Raw genomic sequence first — 13702 nt, forward strand, 5'->3', positions numbered from 1 at the left:
TTATGTGGCTGTTGATTTCTGTTCTTGCTCTGCTGAAAGATCACCCCACCTTCAGTGGGGCCATCCTTACTACCACAGCTAAAGTAATACCCCTCTCTTTTCCATAATCTTGTTTTATTTTCCTCGTGGGAAGTTATCACTCTTCAAATTGATCATTTATTGTGTTAATTGGGCTTTCCCAGAGAAACAGAAACAATGGGGAGAGGTGTGGAGAGAAAGACAGATTGACCAATTGATTGATTATAATTTTTACACATAGTAATAAAAGTGGGCAAGTCTTAAAATCTGCAGGATGAGTCAGTAATCTGGATTCTTAATTTAATGCCAGTGTGAGCCCACAGGTCTGAAAACCAAGAGAGCTGATAGTATAGTTCCATCTGAAGACTAGCAAGCTCATCATCCAGAAAAATCCAATGTTTCAGGATTTTCAAGTTCAAAGACAGGGAAAAAGCTGATGTCTCAGTTTGAAGGCAGTCAGGCAGGAGGAGTCAGCTCTTTTGTTTTATTTAGATCTTCAACTAATTGGGTGATGCCCACCCATTTTGAAGTGCACAATCTGCTTTACTCAGTCTGATGATTTAAATGATAGCTGAGTCATAAAAACTCTCACAGCATACTGCTTGACCAAATATCTGGGCACCCCCATGGCCCAGTCATATGAAATTAACCATTCTCATTTGTTTATTGTCATCTCTCTCCCCTTAGCTACTAAGGCAGCTGCTTGTCTGCCATATCCCCAGCACTGGCATACAGTAGATGCTCAGTAAATAACAGTTGAGTGAATGAATGACAGAACCCAGATTCCAGCCCAAGTCTAAGCAACTCCATGTATATTCTTTATCAGCAATAAGAAATTCCTTCATATTGATCACTATTCATCAAAAAGAAAAACCTAATGTGACATCTAAAGTCAAATCGATATCTGTGTACAAATGTGTGATTTCCTTTTCTTGTGATAAAAGCATGCTGGACTGTGAATCTGAGGGCACTACTCGGCTTCTTACAGATCTTTGGTTCCCAAGCAAAAAAATTAACACCCACCTGCTCTTCTCTGAGTGTGTGACTGTAAACCAAAGAGCCTGCCACAAAGCTTCAAGGTTACTGAGACAGTTTTCCTGTCACTGCTAAGTAGGAGGAGAACCAGCCATCTCTAGGTTCTTCCACCCTCCAGGAGGGGTGGCATAGCTGTGTAGTTATTAGTGACTCACTCAGAGCTGGTGACAATGAATAAAAAGGGTTTAGAACATCTCCACCCACCAGCAGAATGAAGAATAATGACTGTCCAGTAACCCCACAGGGAGTGTCTGTGATGAGCTGTGTGGCCTGCACCCACCCCTCGGCGAGCATCCATATACAAACCATAACACAGGTGCAGTCAATGTTGAGTCGTGCCCAGGTCTGAGGACTTTGTACTCAGAAGACCCCCTGACAAATCTGCCTTTACAGAAACAGCTAAAATACACACACATGCTATCTGGAATGTACATGAATCTGGCCTGTGGGAGTAAATCAGGAGCACATTTCCTGTGCAAGGACCAAGTTGCAGTACCCCCCACCCCCAAGATTGTTTATAGTGTGATTTAGAAATCCCTAGGAAGCTCAGCCATATGGGTGATTTTATTTTTCAAATAACGTCATCAGGGACCTACTATACATTATGCTTCGCTCAGAAAAGACATAAACCAGAATTGGGAGCTTGTGGGTGGGGAGAAAGGCTTATACCTGGATTGCCCAGGATGCAGTGTAAGCTTGCATTTGTACCAACCTAGGCAACCAGGGCACCGGGGAGAGAGAGAAGGAGAAAGAAGATACTTGAAAAAATTAAATATGTGATATTTAGCCCCTAAAAAAGACTCAGTGTCCATCACAGAAGAAATATCAGAACATCACTGGTATATATATATGTCTTTTAATTTTGCTATAGAATTTGGCAAAGCCTTCTGGCAAAGTGCAATGGGAGCCATTCCACCTAGGTTCTGCTCTAGCCCTGCCATAAGTCCCATAGATCTTTTTTTTTTTTTAAAGATTTATTTATTTATTTGTTTAAACAAACACTGGGTACAATCAGAAGCACAGGAGGGTGAAAGAATTCACCAGAGCCAGAGTGGGGAACAGAACAGGCAGAAGGACCGAAGTACACTGCTGAGGGGAGCAGCAAGTGGCAGGAGAGGTCTGTGTGCCATGTGGGACCCTTGCCAGTGGCTGGGGATCGAACCGGCGCTGCAGAGGCTGCGGGCAGCTTCGCAGCCCAGCGTTCAACCGCTGCACCAGCAGGGGAGGCCCTAGATCTTTATTTTTTTTTAAAGATTTATTTTTTCATTTATGCATACAAGAACAGGTATAGGCCTGAGGTGCAGGGGTGAGCAGATTCATCAGAGACAGAGTGGGGAGCAGAACAGGGGAATTTACTGAAATATACTGCTGAGGGGAACAGTGGCAAGACAGGAGAGGTCTGCTGTGCCATGTGGGTCAGCTCTCTGACAGGGATCGGATTTGTGCTGCAGTGGCTGTGATAGCTTCATCGTTCTGAGACTTTAACCCCTGTGCCACCGGGGAGGCCCGGGTCCCACAGATCTTTAAACGTGATCAATTCTTTCCTGTCTTTAAAATGCAGAGAATAAAAAACCCTCCCTCAGACCACTCCCCCTTTCCATTTGCAAGAAAGTACATGACAACCCATGAAAATACAGACAATATCTTTTTTAAAAGTTGCCTTTATTCCATTTCAGCTACTTTCGCTGACAAGCTTGCCACTGTCCCTGCACCCCCACTAAATCTGTTCTGTCCGAGGTCCATGGCCTTCACTCTTTGATGACTCCAGGGACTTTTGTTTCTGTGTCCTCTTGCTCAACTTTTCAAGAGTATTTGAAACCATCCCCTGCTTATAACTCACAAAATGAAATAATGTATTGTTATCTAAAAATCACCCCAAAACTTAACCATTATAAACAACACATTTAATGAGATACCACCTCTTTGGGATGCTCACTATCAAAACAAACAAAACAAAGCAGAAAACAAGTGTTGGTGAGGATGTCGAGAAATTGGAACTCCTATGCATTGTTGGTAGGAGTGTACAAATAGTGCAAGCACTATGGAAAACAGTGTGGCTGTACATCAGAAATTTAAAAAGAACTGCCACATGATCAGCAAATCCTCTTCTGGGTATGTACCCCAGAGAGTGGAAATCAGGGTCTTGAATAAGTATTTGCATACCCGTGTTTATGGCAGCACCATTCACAATAGCCAGAAGGTAGCGGCAACCCAAGTGTCTGTTGACAGATGAATGGATAAACAAAATATTGTTTAGACATACAAAGGAATACTATTTAGCCTTTAAAAGGAAGGAAATTCTGACTCATGCTACAACGTGGATGAACCTTGAGAACATTATGGCAAGTGAAATAAGCCAGTTACCAAAATACAAATACTGCATGATTCCGCTTCTATAAGGGATCTACAGTAGATAATTTTATAAACATAAAAAGTAAAATTGTGGCTACCAGGGTCTAGGGTGAGGGGGAAATGGGAAGTCCTTGTTCAGTGGGTACACTGTTTTAGTTTACAAGATGAAGATGTAGAGACCTGTGGTGCAAGATATCTAACAATATTGAACTATATGCCTACAAAGTTGAGATAGTAAATTTTATGTTATATGCTTTTTACTACAATAAAAATTGGAACCACATATTAGCTCACAGTTTCTGTGGATCTGGTGTCCAGGTAGAGTTTGGCTGGGTACGCTGCTTTAGATTCTCTCAGGAGGCTGCACAAGGGTGGGTCTCATCTGAAGTTTCAACGCGGGTGGGGGGAGAAGAGATCTTCCAGAATTATGTGATGGTTGGCAGGATTCACTCCCTTGTGTGCTATTGGCTTGAGGGCTTCAGTGGCTCACTAGGTATTGTGCAGAGGCCACCCTTAGCCCCTTGCCATGTGGACCTCTTCCATGTGGCAGTTTACTTCTTTAAAGTGTGCCAGTCAGGAAAGCAACAGAAAGCATCTGCTAACAAATCTAAATCTAAAACTGACATCCCATTACCTTTATCATACCTTACTGGGTAGAACTGAGTAACCAGATCCTGCCCAGACCCAGAGGGAGGAGATTACTCATGGACATGAATGTCAGAAGGCAAGATCAGTGGGGGCCATCACAGAAATCTCTTAGGCAGAGAAGGCAAAGGAGTATGTTTATAGGAGTATTCTTCATGTTCACTAAGAAATACGCTCCCTTTGATTTTTCAAGAAATGCCTGACCATTTGTCTATCTTTCATCTCCCTACTTTCAATAGAAACATCACCTTAGGGAATCCTCTCCTTTCTTTTAACTCTACTAGAAGAAAAGTGATGATGCACTTGAGATAGTATCACAGGCTGAATGTTTCAAGATTCATGTGTTAAAACCCTAGCAGCCCACTGTGATGGTGTTAGGAAGTTTAGACAAGGTAATAAGGGTGGAGTCCTTGTGGTGGGATTAATGACTGTAAAGCAGAGGAAGAGACCAACCTCTCTTTTTCCATGCCCAGGCACACAAGCCATGTGAATATCCAACAAGAAGGCAGCTGTCTGTAAGCCAGAAAAGGGGTCCCTCACTAGGAACTAAATCTGCTGGCATCTTCCCAGCCTCCAGAAGTGTGAGACATAAATGTCTGTTGTTGAAGCCACCCAGTCTATGGCATTTTATTATAGCAGTCCACACTGAGACAGATGGCAAATGACATCTGACAGGCCTGTAGTGTAAGAGATGCTAAAGAGAGAGGTGGGGTCTAGGGCAAATAGAAGAGCATCCACCTCAGCCTTTTCGGGCAACCATGACTCACCATGTTAGCATCTAAGAGCTCAGGCCCAGAGTGGCCAATCTTCAGATTTTTCCAGAGAAACCAGAATATTAGAAATAGAGACTTTTTTAAGTTCAGTAATTAACTCCAAGTATTTTAAAATATAGTGCAGGCCAAGAATACACAGATCAGAAAGAGGATGTGCCAGCCCTGAGTCACACCCATCTTTTCCCTTGACTTGTACGGAGGCCACACTGCCCTGGTTTCCATTCACTTTTTGACTGCTGCTTCTCACACTGATTTGCAAATCCTTACTTATAACATTATAACATTAGGTCTCTACCCCAGACCTCTTCTCATTCCACTTACTTACTTCCCTGCCTACGTATTGACAACTTCTAACTCTAGATCCACCATCCAAGAATGCGCTCCAGACCCATGCAACATAATAACTGACTTTTAACCACACATTTCCCTAACCTAACTCATGACTTTGTCTCCAGCCCACCCATCAACTCCTTCCACAGATTTCCTCACCTCAATTAATGGCACCACCTAGTTGCATAATCCGTCAAAGCCTGGCACCATCCTTGATATCTTTCCCTTCATTTTCTACAGCCAATCCATCTACATTCCTCTTTGTCTCTTCAGCAAATAAATCCAGAGTTGTTCTTTTTTTAATATTTTATATAATTCTTACATCATTTTTCATTTTTGCACAATGTATGCATTTTCATTTTGGTTATATTCCCCATACAATTGCACTCCCTCTTATTTTGACACTAATCCTTCCTCTTCCCTCTCCCCCACCCCCGCCGTAGTGTGTCTCTGGTTTATAGTTGCTTGTTGATTTTGATTTTTTCTTTATTATAGTCAGTCTTTTTCTTGGTTCCTTATTTAGGTTTTCTAAATTCCTGCTATGAGTGAGACCATCTGGTATTTTTCTTTTTCTTTCTGGCTTATTTCGCTGAGCATGATCCCTTCCAGCTCCATCCATGTTGCTGCAAATTGCATGAGTTTATCTTTTTTGATTGTTGAGTAATATTCCATTGTGTATGTATACCACATCTGTTTGATCCAGCCATTTATTTTGGGGCATTTGGGTTGTTTCCATAACTTAGCTATTGTAAATAGTGCTGCTATAAACACAGAGGTGCAGGTGCCCTTTTGAATTAATGTTTCTCTGTCATTTGGGTAAATAACTAGGAGTGGAATTGCTGGATCATATGGAAGCTCTATCTTTAGTAGGTTGAGGAATCTCCACACAGTTCTCCATAGTGGTTTGGACCAGTTTGCACTCCCACCAGCAATGCAGGAGAGTTCCTTTTTCTCCACATCCTTGCCAACATTTGTTGTTGCTAGGTTTTTTTTTTTTTTTTTAACAGTTTTTTTTAATTTTTTTTTTTAATAGAGGCATGTTTTATTTATTTATTTGTTTGTTTGTTTGTTTTGTTTATACATGCACTGGGTACAGTCAGAAGCACGGGAGGGTGAGAGAACCCACCAGAGCCAGAGCGGGGAGCAGAGCAGGCAGAAGGACCGAAGTACACTGCTGAGGGGAGCAGCGGGCGGCAGGAGAGGTCTGCGCGCCATGTGGGACCCTCCTCTGGTGGCCGGGGAGCAGCCGGGGATGGAACCGGCGCTGCAGAGGCCGCGGGCAGCTTCGCAACCCAGCGCTCAACCGCTGCGCCACCGGGGAGGCCCTGTTGCTAGTTTTTTTAATATGTGCCATTCTCACTGGTGTGAGATGGTATCTCATTGTAGTTTTGATTTGCATTTCCCTGATTACAAGTGATGTTGAACATTTTTTCATGTGCCTGTTGACCATTTGCATTTCCTCTTTGGAGAAGTTTCTTTTTAGCTCGAACCGGCCTACATGCTTGCTTCTGGGGATCATAAATAAACAGGACAGATAAGATCTCTGTCCTCCTAGAGTCCATGATCTAGCAGAGGTGATGGTTTTACTTGTTTGATTGTAAAATTAATTTAAAATAGGACTTACCCAACAGAGTTAAATAAATGAGGACTGAATAAGTTAATATAACATAAGGTGCTTACAGTAGTATCAGGCTCACAGTAGGTGTGCTTAATAAATGCCAGTTGACACTGTGGAAGAGAACATATTGGAGTGGGCAGGGAAGACTTCTCAGAGGAGGCGACATTTTGGCTGAAACTGGAAGGATGAGAGGGGACCAGACAGGCCAGCATGGGGGAGAGAACAACCAATACAAAGTAAAGGTGATACTGGTCTGTACCAAGGTAGAGGAGGGAGAAAACATGGAGCATTTGTATCAGATATGTATTTGGAAGTCGAATTAAAATTGGCTGTGGTTGGGTAAAGCAAGAGAAAAAAAAGAGATGACACCCGTGTTTCTGATTTTCATAAGCCAATATCAATTATTGAAATGGGGAAGCCAGGACACTACCCAGTATGGGAAAGGAGTGGAAAACAAGATTCCCACTAGAGATGTCCAATAGCCCATTTCCTGAATCTACCCTGTCCTTCCCTCTTCTAACACCACCCCTAGCCTGTCTCATTGGACTTTTGCAACAGTCTCCAACCTGTTGCATTTCTCTCCATTCCTTCCTCCATTCTGCAGCTACAGAGGCCTTGCCCATGCAAACCTTCTCCAGTCACTCCCTGGCAAACAAATACGTGCTTAGTCTAAGAGTTCAATAGGTGCTTATTGACTTACCGATTTATAAGCTGCTGGAGCTAGAAAGGGGTCTTAACAGCCATTGACTTCATAGTCTCAGTCAAAGGTTCTGTCTGCTCACCTCCATGCTCTGTCCTTATGAAAGACAGTGTGGCATGATGGGAGTCAGGGAGAACCTGCTTTCAGTTCGGATAATTTACTTCTAGGGACCCTAGACATTTTGTCTGGGGGGAAATAAAGAGGTTTAACTTTTTTATTGGTGTGCTGTGAGTCCCCAGACCACCTTCAGTTTCAATGATTTGCTAGGAGGACTCATACAACTCAGAAAAGCTGTTATACTCGTGGCTACAGTTTATTATAGCAAAAGAACAGAGATTAAAATCAGCAAAGGAAAAAGTCCAAGGGGGAGAGACCAGGTGTAAGCTTCCAGTTGTCCTGAGTTAGAAGAGTCCTACAGACACTGCTTCCTTCTCCCAGCAACACTGTGTGACCATGTGCACAAGGTCACCAACGAGGGAGGCGCCCTGGAGCCTTAGTGTTTAGGCCTTTTATCGTGGGTCAGTCATGTGAGCATGGAGCTCTGGCATGACTGACCACAGGTGTTCAGTCTCCACTAACACTCCCCAACCAAGTCAGACTGACACAGGTGACCCAAGACTCAAGCTAATGAAACAAGCATTGACCATCAATCATGTTGTTAGCACGAACTCTCTGGCAGGTCCCCTGGCCCCAGGTAAACAAAGACGGTCTTATCAGACAGGATCTTCCAAGGGGTAGAGGAGTCAAAAGACAATGCTTTGTTTGGAATGTGTAGGGTTTGACCACCCAAGCCTGCCATGTTACCTCTTTATTGCACACTAGGTCTGAGTCATTACCATGTAGATTAGCCAGGTCTAGTCAGTCAGGAAAATCAAAACACAGATTGAATATAGGAGTTGGTTATACAGGTGGTAGAGAAACTGGGAAGTTAAGCAGGAGACAGTGAGGGAATCCAAAATCATTAGAGGTGGTGTTACCAAAACCCTGAAGCTGTAGTCATCTGTGGGGACTGGTGTGTGGGGGCCACCTGGTGGCACTGGGGCCAGAGAGGAGGGATGCTCAAAGCCACAATTACAGAGGAGAGCCAGCCCCCCTCCCACCCCCAAGCAAAGGGAGAAAGAGAGAAATACACTTACTCCTGCCTTTCTCCTACCTGCCAGTACCCCACTTACTCCTCTTATTGGCTAAACCCAGCCAAAAGCCAGTTGGCCAGGGAGCCTGGGAAATGCAGGTTCGTGCGAGCGCGCGTGTGCGTGTGTGTGTGTGTGTGTGTGTGTGTGTGTGTTTTACAAGGGTGGGGCTCCCCAGGAAATGATTCTCACATCATATACTTAGGGCCTGTTCTAATGTGCCTGACACTGTGCCAGACACATTCACTGTTAATTTAACACGCCACCCATGCGGACCTGCCGTGCAAGCAGACACCACCAGCTCCATTATATGCATGAGGATATTAGGGCCTCCGTGAGAACAGTCTGTGGCCGCTGCAGAGGGAGAGAGGTGGGGGGAAGGAAGCGAGACTCCAGATTCATCCTGTCCTAGAATGCACGGAAGAGTCCTGCAAAAAACCTTCCAGGCCAGGAAGACTCTCCTGTGGTCAAAGCCAGCAGAGGTGGGAAGAATGAGGTATTGGTTCAGGACATTCTTTATTAACTTAACACAGCAAGGGATTTCCTGCTGCCTGGAGCCTTATTTCCTTCCTCAGTCAAGTTGTCCCCACCCCAATCTCTCCCGGGAAACCTAGATTCATTCACAGCTCATATTGTCTGCGCCGAATCTTCTTGCTTCCCCCTGCCCTCTGCTCCTCCATGGTTGTGAAGATGACTTGTGACCAGTTTTTTTCAACGCTCCAAGACCCCCCATTCCCTCCTATGTTTCATGCTGTTTCCATGCTGCTGAGTGGTGAGGCCTTCGCGGGGCCTGCTAATGCCCAGACAGTTCATTACGTGTGCTCAGGATCCAGGCAGCGAAGGAGCTGCCATAAATGGTTTTAAACACACTTTTGAATGATGCCAACTTCATGTACTTGTCCTGGCCTTTGAGGATCACAAAGCCCCCCACATTTGGTCCACCACCCCGGCCAACTTTCCTGTGCTCCCAGATAAGAAATAGACATGGGTGTGGGTCCTAAATAGACATATCCCAAATAGAATATAGGTGTTATCTCCTTCCACTAAGTCCCGTGTTCAGAGCTTCTGTCTAATTAGAGTTAACAATAGTTAATAGTCTTAGGTGTGACGATGCTGCAGTGGTTTTTCAGGAGAACTAAAGTTGCCTCCACTTCTAGGAAACATACATGCACACACACAGACTACATATGGCAATGTACTAAGTGTTGAGTCTTTTAGCTTTTCTGTATATTTGATTTGTTTTATAATAAAAAGTTTTACAATAAAAAGAATCACCACTTTCCCCACTTTAAAATTTTTTATGGACCTATTTTTTACTGTAAAATTTTTTTAACTCTCAACTAATTCCTTGCTCTTAAATAACCAATTATAGCTTCTAATCTACTCAAGATAGTGTCATCATTTCATTTATTTTTTTTAATTAGTCACAATGTGTCAGCATTTTAAATTTACTTGATTCCATCCAAAAGGGAAAAACAAAGGAAAAAGAAATAATTCTTTCTTCTTACACTTAGAAGTAGTGCAGAGTAGTTTTGTTTGTTTTCTGAGACATGAATGAGCAGCAAGGTTAGGCAGACCTACCCCATTCTCTCTCTCCCAGGGAGCAGCCTGCACCATGGGAGAGGAGGCCTAGTGGTAAGGGGGGGTGTGTGCCTGCTCAGGGCCCAGGGGCTAGGGGCGTGGCCCCTGAACCTCAAAGACCAGGGAGAGGACAGTGAAGTTGGCTTCAAGATTGACAGAAGGCACACTCGTTTAGTCCACCTGTTCACAGCCGTGTGACTATGGCAAGCTGTGAAACGACCCTAATGACAGCTCACTAATGGTCTAAAAGATCACATGAGAAAATAACTGCAATTGCTTTGCGAACCCTGACCCCCGAACTTTCAGACAGCAGCTAGCCTGCCTGTATCAGCTAGCCTCTGTCCCCTGTATCAGCAGAGCCTGCCCCACATCTCTGGAGGCAGTTAGCCAGTCCCTCTCTGAACTCCCACAGACCTTGGTCCTGACCTTTCTTGACACGGATGCACTTGGGCTGCTGTGCTAGGAGTTGGGCACAAGAAAGAGCCTCACGGAATGTTTGGAGAATGGATAGTCACTGTTCTTTTTACACCCACACACATAAAACTAGCCACTCAATTCGCACAGAGGCTAACATTTAGAGAAGCTCAATAAATATTTCAATGAATTATTGATTTAGACTCTTGGATTGACTTTAATTTGTGCAGCATGCCAGGCAAAATGGGGAAGACAAAGAGAATTATAACAGTTAGCCTTGGGCCCCTGGTCTGTAGCACAAAAGGGGTAGACACATATACACCATTTGTAATGGAAGGTAAACTGGTGGTTTGACTACCAATTGTTCTGTGATAAGCCACATCAAACTTGTTTTTTAAATAATTTATTATTTCTCATGGTTTTGCAATCTGGACTGGGCTTCCTTGGGTGGTTCTTCTATTCTACCTGGTATCTGCTGGGACTGGAACATCCAGAAGGGCCTCTTCACTCACTTTTCTAGGACTTCAGCTGGAATGAATGGCAAAGTGGGGGTTGGCTGGTCCTACCTGACTCTCTATGTGGCGTTTTCACCAGGGTAGTTGGACTCTACAAGGTAACTTGGGATCTTAAGGATAGCATCCCAAGAGAAGATGTCCCAGTATTCATGTTCTTTCAAGCTTCTGCTTGCATCACACTTGCAAGCATCCTCTTGGTCAAAGCGAGTCATATGGTCAGCCCCAAAGTTAATATGTGAGGGATTACAAGGCCTCCCTGGTGGTATAAGGGGTTAAATCTCAGCACTATGAAGCTATCACAAGCTACTGCAACATGAGTTCAATCCCTGGCCAGGGAGCTGACCCACATGGCACAGCAGACCTCTCTTGTCTCACCTGGTGCTCCCCTCAGCAGTGTATTTCAGTCAGTCTGCCTGTTCTGCTCCCCACTCTGTCTCTTGTGAATCGTCTCACCCCACCGCACCTCTGGCCTATACCCCAACTCTTGTATGCATAAATAAATAAATCTTTTTTTAAAAAAAATTGTGAGGGACTACAAAGAGCATAAATGCTTCAGTGTTTCACTGAAGACCATCAGTGCGTTAGTCTACTACGAGGAAGACAAGCTATGCATGCAGGAATCAATGCCATGGAACACCAAGGAGGCAGCTGTTCATTCTGCTAGAAAGATGTATATGGACTTATTTTCATTCATTCATTCATTCATTCATCCATTTAACTACTAAGTGTATAGGAGCTGTAGATTAAGGACAAGATAGAGCCCTTCTGTACAGTACACAAATAAGATAATTTCAGATGATGATAAGTGTTTAAGTATCACACTAGGGTAGAGCATCACTAGGGGTTGAGAGATGGCTACTTTAGCCAAGGAGGTCAGGAGACCCATTCCATAGAGGGATAGCATAGCCAACACCTAAATGATGAGACGGAGCCAGCCTTGAAAGAATGTTCTAGGAAGAAGGAACAAGAGCAAAGGAGGCAGGAATCCACCTCAACTAAGACTCAACTTGACATGTTTTAGGGACAGAAAGACCAGACTGGTTGATGTGAAAGAAAATATGGGAGAAAGTGTGGTAAGTTCAGGGGAACAGGCCTCGGGGGTGCAGTTTTGAATGTGAGGAGCTGTGACCCATAGCTCCCTGTCCATAAACTTGTCCCTGCATTTCCAGAACCATCTTGAGAAGGTATCTAGATCTGGGGTTTGCCAAAAAGGGGCTGGGGTTCTTGGAAGGAAGTTAAAAATTATTCTAAGTTACCCAGCAATGGGGGTGCTGACTGATATGTGTGGATCAGCTCATGCTCAGAATATGTCAAGCTTTTTTGGAAAGAAAAGTCAGCTTTATTATAAATCAACTGGCAAGGCAGCAGACAAAGTCAAGTCAGCTTCCCAGATTAAAAAAGGAAATGAGGATATATACATTTGGGAGAATCAGGGTTGGAAACAAAGGAGTTAAATTTTGTTGGCTGAAAAGCAGATTAGGGGGAAAGAAATATGATCTTGGCTGAAGTTCATTGGCTAGTTACAGGGCGGTATGAAGAAGCTATTTTTCACACTGGAGTTTTGAACTTCTGTTTGTGGCCCCCTCGTCTGCAGGCAGCCCCTGTTCTTCTGTATTTGTGTCTCCTAAGTCCAACTGGCCTTGAAGCACAATTCAAATTTAATCAATAAGTCTCCAGGCTCTACTGTGTCTGTAAAAGCAAGTCTCAGAGTTTCAGAGAAGAGTTTAGATCAGGTTTTTTTTTTCTTTCTCTTTTGTGCTCTTAGAGTTGGAAAGCAAATTAACCATTTAGCTTCGGTTTCATGAGTGTTTGAGACTGACATCCTTGTGCTGGAAACTGACAGACACGCTGTCTTGACATAGACTCAGGGCCCCTGTCACCCTTTCTAATTATAACCAACATTTGCTTTCGCATACATCATTCAATGTAATCCTTGTGTCTAGTCAGGGAGCAACAGTCCAGAGAAGTAAATATTTGAGCAGCCTTCATGCTAAGCCCATGGTAAGTGCTATCTCAGGCATGATCTCAGTTTATCTTTCCCACAATTCTGGAGAGAAGATTTTACTATTCTCTCCACCTCCAGTGGAGAACTCTTCATATAGATTCAAGCTGACACAAGAAATGGCACAACTGCAATTCCAACCTGAGTCCTTTAATTCCGAGTCACGGCCTCCTCCACTCCCTGCGGCTCTAGCTGTCTCATAGTAGAGTCTGCCATGGGCCGGTGGCCAGACTGCGCATTCTCCAAGATCTTCATCTCCATACTAGGGTGTGCATGAGTCAGAGACACAGTGGCAGGATTAAAAGAAGATGCTTCTCATATTACCTTGAATTTGTTTCCCTTTATCAAACCCGAATACCTAAGGTTCACTATGAGTAGATAGATAGATAGATAGAAAGATAGGTAGATAGATAGATAGAAAGATAGATAGATAGATGGATGATAGATAGATAGATAGCTGTAGATATAGATATAGATAGATGGATGATAGATAGTACACATATATGTAAAGTGTTCCTGTGTATTTATTATGTTTCAAATGATCAATTAGATCTATTGCTTTAAATTGACATATTCTTTTCTTAAAAGA

The sequence above is a fragment of the Talpa europaea genome, assembly GCF_964194135.1.
Source record: "Talpa europaea genome assembly, chromosome: 11".
NCBI lineage: Eukaryota > Metazoa > Chordata > Mammalia > Eulipotyphla > Talpidae > Talpa > Talpa europaea.